We start from the raw sequence: 8,049 nt of genomic DNA, 5'->3' as shown, positions 1-8,049 counted from the left end.
ATTGATAAACTTTTCCCCAAATTCATCAAAAGAGAGAGAGAGAGAAAGAGAATGGACTCAGGTAAACAAAATCAGAAATGAAAGAGAAGTAACAACTGACATCACAGAAATACAAAGGATTATAAGAGAATATTATGAAAAATTATGTTCCAAAAACTGGACAACTGAGAAAAAATAGATAAACTCCTAGAAACATATAACCTCCCAAAACTGAGTCAGGAAGAAATAGAAAATTTGAACAGATTAATTATCAGCAACGAAAGTGAATAAGTAATCAAAAAACTCCCAAAGAACAAAAGCCCTTGGTTTCACAGAAAAATTCTATGAAACATTTAAAGGAGAGTTAATGCTTATTCTTCTCAAACTATTCCAATAAATAGGAGTGGACGGAAAGCTTCCAAATTAATTTTATGAGGCCAATATTACCCTAATACTAAAATCACATAAAGACACTACGAAAACAGAAGAACTACAGGCCAATATCTCTGATGAATTAGACCTAAAACTCCTCAACAAAATATTAGCATAATATTGATCATGGTAAATCACCATGATCAAGTGGGATTTACTCCCAGGTTACAAGGGTAGTTCAATATTCACAAATCAATCAATGTGATGCACCACATTAATAAAAGAAAGGATAAGAACCATATGATCATTTCAAAGACGTACAAAAGAATTTGATAAAGGACAACATCCATTTATGATAAAAACCCTCAACAAAGTAGGTTTAGGGGGAACATACCTCAACATAAAAAGTCTATATATAGAAAACCCACAGTGAACATCATACTCAATGGTGAAAAGTGGAAAGCTTTTCCCCTAAGATTAGGGGCATAATAAAAACTTCTGCACAGCAAAGAAAACAATCAACAAAACTAAAAGTCAACCTACTGAATAGGAGAAGATATTTTCAAATGACACATCTGATAAAGGGTTAGTATCCAAAATATATAGAGAACTTTAAAAACTCAACACCCGAAAAATAAATTAATTAAAAAATGAACAGAAGATATGAACAGACATTTCTCTTAGAAGGCATACAGATGGTCAACAGACACATGAAAAGATACTAACCATCACTCACCATCAGGGAAATGCAAATCAAAATTACAATGAGATATCACCTCACACCTGTCAGAATGGCTCAAATCAAAACACAAGGGAAAAAAAAAAACACAAGAAATAAAAGGTGTTGGTGAGGATGTGGAGAAGGGGAACACTCTTGCACTGTTGGTGGGAATGCAAACTGGTACAGCCACTCTGGAAAACAGTATGGAGGTTTCTCAAAAAGTTAAAAATAGAAGTACCACATGATCCAGTAATGCCACTGCTGGGTATTTACTCAAAGAATACCAAAACAAAAATTTGGAAAGGTATTTGCACCCCTATGTTTACTGCAGCGTTATTTACAATAGCCAAGATATGGAAGCAGCCCAAGTGTCCACTGATTGATGAATGGATAAAGATACATAGATAGATAGATAGATAGACACACATATACATATATATGTATGTGTGTGTATATGTATGTATACTACTCAGCTAAAAAAAAAAAAAAGAATGAAATCAGGGTGCTGGGATGGCTCAGTCAGTTAAGTGTCTGCCTTCAACTCAGGTTATCATTCTTGGGTTCTGGGATTGAGTTCTGCATTGAACTCCCTGGAAGCTGGTTGCAGAGCAAGGATGACAAAAAGATCTCATCATATTGAGGATAACAGTGGGGAAATGAGCATTCTGGTAGGAGAAGAGTGGTTATCATGTTTTAAATAATAGAAAGGAACTAGATGTCTAATTTTAAGTGGTAAAAATTAAAAAGTGGGGACGCCTAGGTGGCTCAGTTGGTTGGACGACTGCCTTCGGCTCAGGTCATGATCCCAGGGTTCCAGGATCTAGTCCCACATCGGGCTCCCAGCTCCATGGGGAGTCTGCTTCTCCCTCTAACCTTCTCCTCGCTCATGCTCTCTCTCACTGTCTCTCTGTCAAATAAATAAATAAAATCTTTAAAAAAAAAATTAAAAAGTAGAGTGGCATTTACAAATTAATAAGAGAAAAATAAACCGTAAACACTCAAGTAAAAATAAATCATAAAGAATTATGGAAGGGATATCAAGAATATTGGTCAAGACTTAATTCTCCTACATATACTATCAGGAAAGACAGCCAAACTCAGTTGAAACAAAACTTTACTGCAGGCTGTTGATAAGAAAAAAAAAAAAAAAAACCTAGAAAATGGGTAAAGAGAGGCTAAAAATAAAAGGAGGGGCAGAAAGACAGCAGAAAAATATAAATTAAGTAAAACAGGGGCAGGACAGGCAATATTATATTATGAAAAATTAAAGTTAAAACTGATATAGTAGTAGGTTATGTGTCTTTCTGTAGATACAGATATAAATATACATACAGACAGAGACATACACAAATTCTTAACAACTTGTAAAAAAATTTCCAATGGGAAAAATGTCAAAGGGTAGAAGTTGAAATTTTCACAAAGTAGCAAATGGAAACAGCCTACAACATTAAGGGGTACCTGGCTGGCTCAATCGTTAAGCATCTGCCTTGGGCTCAGGTCATGATCCCACATTCTGGAATTGAGCCTCGCACAGGGCTCCCTTCTCAGCAGGAAGCCTGAATCTCCCTCTCCCACTTCCCCTGCCTGTGCTTTCCTCTCTCACTGTCTCTCTCTGTCAAATAAATAAAGAAACAAATAATCTTAACAAAACAAAACAACCAATGTTTCAACCCTATTAGGGAAATACAAAGTAAACTATCATCAATTTACTCCCATCAGATTTGCAAAAAGTAAACAGAACAATAGCAGATTTCTATAAGGAACCTATAAAAACAGGTTTTTGGTTTGGTGGTTTCTTTTCCTAACAGTGTGAGTAGAAATGGGAACCACTATAGCTTTTCTGGAAACCCATCTGGCAAATCTCTTAAAATTTGAAATAGCCTTCGATTCAGCAACCCACTTCTGGGAATCTCTCCTGTAGAAAGAAGAGCATTAGAAAGTAAGGATATATGTACACAGATGTTTATCACTCCATCACATGTTAAGACAAAAAAAGGTAATAAAGGAATGGTGCATAAAATATAGAATATCCATACCATGGAATATTACACAGTTATTTTATTTTTGTTTTTTAAAAATATTTTTTTATTTATTTGACAGAGAGAGAGAAAGCACAAGCAAACACAAGCAGGGGGAGCGGTAGGCAAGGGAGAGGGAGAAGCAGGCACCCGCTGGGCCAGGAACCCAATGTGGGGCTTGATGCCAGGAGGAAGACCTGAGCCTACGGCAGACACTTCATTGACTGAGCCATCCAGGCACATCCAGGCAGCCCCTTAAAGTATAAATTGAAGCTGTACTCTATTGATTTTCTTTCAAAGTAATATAGTTAATTTAGAAAGGCAAAAAGCCTTTTTTTGTTAATTGTTATTGTTCCGATTGTTAATTGAGAAAGGCAAAAAGTGTACAAAATACCATCCCACTAAAACACATGAACATTGAATCCTATAAGTATGTGTACAAATATGATTATATGTTTGATTAGGCAAGCACGGATGAATTAGAAATAACAAAGAAACCAACAAAACACATTTGAGTCCAGAGAGTTAGATGGACACAACCCACACTGGCAGCTTCCCAGAACCTACAGGAGAGAAACACCTAAAATAATCGCTTAGGTCCGGTCACTTGCAATGTTTAAAAAAAAAAAAGTCTGCGTTTGGGCTGGGGGTCTTGGGGGTTGTGGTGGTGGTGAATCTCCTAAGGCTTTTTAAGTCTTTTTAAAGCAGAATCAACTTGTTTTTGCTTTACAACAGCAACAAAGAATAAGATTTTGAATTTCAAATGCGTGGGCTGTGGGGGCATTTGCATCTGGGTCAGTGGTTCTTATCTAGGGTGATTTTGCCCGCCACCCCCATACATCTGGCAAGCTCTGGAGACACTTTTGATCTTGACGACTAGAAGGTGGGGAGTGTTCATTTGATGTAGTGGGTAGAGGCCAGGGATGCTGCAAACATCCTACAAAACAGGACAGTCCCCCAAACAACAAATTATCTGACCCACCATGTCCATAGTTCCAAGGTTGAGAAATCCTCCTAGAGTGATAAACTATCCAGGACTGGAGAGTTTCTCAGAACTGAGAATTTTCAGCTCAAAAACCAGGGAAGTCCCAGGTTATTGCAAATAAAAATAACAGGCAAAATAATGTGACTACATAAGGTGCACTTCTGGACACTGAATATCCTGATCTAAGGTGGACTCATCTCTATGGATTGCTTCACAGCTCCTTTAAAGTTAATTTGGAGCCACAAATATAAAGAGTTGTACTCCATTTAGAGAAAAATTTTCTTCTCAAGTAAAAACTGAAATCAGGACAATGTCCTCATAATTTTTTTTACGTGGTAAATGCGCATAGAGACTAATCCATAAAGATTATTTATTTGTCAAAATAAAAACTACATATTTAAAAAGTGGGGTTATACTGATTGTAAATTATACCTCAATAAACCTGATTTTATAAAATGACAGTCTTCTCTATATTTTTAAAATAAGCAATCCTAATTTATAGATTAATTCTTAGGTGTAATGTAGTTTTATTTTTTTTAACAGATACATAGTTAAGATAACTTACCAAAACCTAAAAAACAAAATTATGCTTTAGAAATATCCTATTTTTTATGGAGGATGTTTCTATGTCGCAAGTAACATTTAATACTGACTCAGAAGTGTGACAACTTTATAGATGCAGTAACTCACTGGTCTCCTTAAGTGCCCTGAGAGTCTGTTGGTGTATTTATCTTTAGAATAACAATAACGTAGATGTAAGGATTACAGACAACCATTTCTACTTACATCACTTTCTTAAAAAAGCAAGGCAACATTTTCCAGATGCCCCCCACATAACTTCCCTTTCAATCTTACTGCAAGAATTAGGTCATATGCTCATTTTTTTAAATTGTGGATAAAAATGCATACAGGCAAAAGACAAGGATGCCCACTCCATACTCCTATTGAATTAACATAATACTGGAAGTCCTAGCTAGAGCAATCAGGCAAGAAAAAGAAATACAATGTATTAGAATTAGAGCAGTAAAAGTGTCTATTTGCAGATGACATAAAAAATATATATACATAAAATTCTGAAGATGCAACCAAAAAACTGTTAGATCTAATCAATGAAGTCAATAAAGTTGCATGGTGCAAAATTAACATACAAAAATCAGTAGCGTCTCTGTACACTAACACCAGATTTTCTAAAAAAGAAATAAATCTATGCCATTTGCAATATCATCAAAAACAATAAAACACTTAGGATAAATATAACTACAGAGGTGAAAGATACCTACTCTGAAGACAAAAATTGATGAAAGAAATTGAAGAAGACACAGATAAACAGGAAAGAATCCCATGTTCATGGATTGGAAGAACTTATGCTGTTAAAATGTCGGTATTATCAAAATCCATGTATAGATTCAATGCAATCCCTAACAAGATTCCAATGGCGTGTTTTATAGATAAGTAGAAAAAATACTCCACACTCCTAAGTAGAAAAAACACTCCTAGGGGCACCTGGGTGGCTCAGTGGGTTAAAGCCTCTGCCTTCGGCTCAGGTCATGATCCCAGGGTCCTGGGATCGAGCACTGTATCGGGCTCTCTGCTTGGCAGGGAGCCTGCTTCCTCCTCTCTCTGCTTGCCTCTCTGCCTACTTGTGATTTCTCTCCGTCAAATAAATACATAAAATCTTTAAAAAAAAAATAACTCCTAAAATTTATATAGAACCACAAAAGACCCTGAATAGCCAAAGAAATTCTGATAAAGAGCAAAGCAGGAGGCAACACGCTTTCTGATTTCAAGCTATACTATGAAGCTTTAATCATTAAAACAGTATAATGAGGGTATAAAACAGACAAATCAACCAACGGAACATAAAAACAAACCAAGGTATATACTCGTCAAGTAATATTTTACAAGGGAGCCAAGAATATCCAAAGGAGAAAAGATAATCTCTTCAATACATGGTGCTGAGATAATTGGATATTTACATGTAACAGAATGAATCTTACACCACTCACAAAAATTAATTCAAAATGGATTAAAGACTTACATGTGAAGACCTGAGACCATGAAACTCTTACAAGAAAACACTGGAATAACGCTCCTGGCATGAGTCTTGGTAACAAATTTTTGGATATGACACCTAAAGCAAAAAAACACAATAAAAAATAAACAAGCAGGACCACAACAAACTATAAAGCTTCTGTGCAGGGGAAGGGGGGCAGGAATCACCAAAAAGACAACCTACAGCATAGGTATGGTTCATGATTCATTACCACCGATAGTGGGCTAGGAACGCATTAAACACTTGTCATGCAATCACTGAAACATCAATGGTGGAAACCTCACTACACCCATTACTAGCCCTTGAAAAGGGTTACATAGTTACATGACTAATTGAGCTCTAATTCTCCGCAGTTAGAGGAAAAGGGTGTCTTTCATTCCCAAGTGAAGATCCTAGTCTTCATAATTTTTCCCAATCATCTTAAGAAAACGGAGATAGTATTTATTGGCTCTCTATGTCGTCATCGAATAACCATTTCCACATTGTTTGAGATCTGAGTCCTGTCTGAGGCAGAGGTCTTTACATCATGAGGAAACACACCCAGATTAGAGTTAAAAGAAAATTGAGATCTTAATCCGGCAAATGTTATTGTTCATTTCTTCCTGATACGTTAGATGCAGGCTTAATCTAGCAGCAGGAAATGGGAAAACAATGGCAGTGACTGAGCTAGAGTGGTTTTTTCACCCCTTATCGGAGCAAAGAAGTACCCCCCCGATGTTCTATGGAGTACTCCAATTTCTTATTAAAGTATAACTGACACACCACGTTACATTAGTTTCAGGAATACAGCACGGCGATTGGACGCCCCTATACACTATGCTGTCTCCTGACAAGCGTAGCTCCATGGGCCACCACATGACACTGTTACAGTACCTTTGACTCCATTCCCTATGCTGTGCCTTTCATCCCTGTGACGTATTCATTCCACAACTGTAATCTACACAGTACTTTATACTAAATTTTTTCTAGTGTGAGAGTCCACACGACCTTCTGTCTTAAAAATAACATAAAGATGCATTGGGGAGGGTATACCACAAAAGAACGAGATCCTCTCTGAGAAGCATTTTCAGATAATGCCACAATTTAATTGGAAAGAGTGAAATAGTTACATCAGGCTAGGGTTGGGCCTTCAAGATCTTGGGCCAGTCGTTTACCTTTTCCCACCTTCCCCTACCCCTACATCTTTTTCATGAAACAGCATGACTGGAGAAGATGATGGCAACGGTATCTGTGATTGCAGTAACTTGCCAAGATGACTACATCCTATCTATTAACCTCGAGTAGCTCTCTCCCTAACCCATGCTCTGCCGCTCCCCTCAACCATTATGGTATGGCTGCTAATTCCCACAGTCTTTTGCTCTTAGTACATTTCTTAGTAGTACATGCACTTGGGAAACTGAGACAAATAACAGTATTCTAGTTCCCCACATAACCCATAGCAGTTAGGAACCCCTCTCTTTAAAAAAAAATGTATTTATGTATTTTTAGAGAGAGAGAGAGCATGAGCAGGGGGTGGGGCAGAGGGAGAGAGAATCCCAAGCAGACTCCCCGTGGAGTATGGAGTCCAACTCAGGGCTCTCGAGATCATAACCTGAACCGAAATCAAGTCGGTAGCTCAACCGACTGAGCCACCCAGATACCCCAGGAACCCTCTTTTAACTACAGAGCTTGGGTGTTCTGTTGCTGAGTTTCTCCAAATAGCTTGGGGTTGCAATGTCTATATCTAGGACTCTGTGATTTGAAGGTATAAGGATGAGTTCTTATTCCACTGAAGTTTTTATTAAGTTCAAAAGCAAAGTAGACACAAAGAACAGACTCGATTTCTCCAGGTTATATTTAGAAACGAAGGAAATAAGCAAGCATCACTCTGATGATTTCGGCAGTCGTGTCCAAAGCTGACACTTAGATCCTTTGGAGGGGT

Source organism: Enhydra lutris, unplaced genomic scaffold (genome assembly GCF_002288905.1).
Source record: "Enhydra lutris kenyoni isolate GAN:26980312 unplaced genomic scaffold, ASM228890v2 scaffoldscaffold16, whole genome shotgun sequence".
Classification (NCBI taxonomy): domain Eukaryota; kingdom Metazoa; phylum Chordata; class Mammalia; order Carnivora; family Mustelidae; genus Enhydra; species Enhydra lutris.
Note: the sequence above shows the minus strand (reverse complement) of the source record.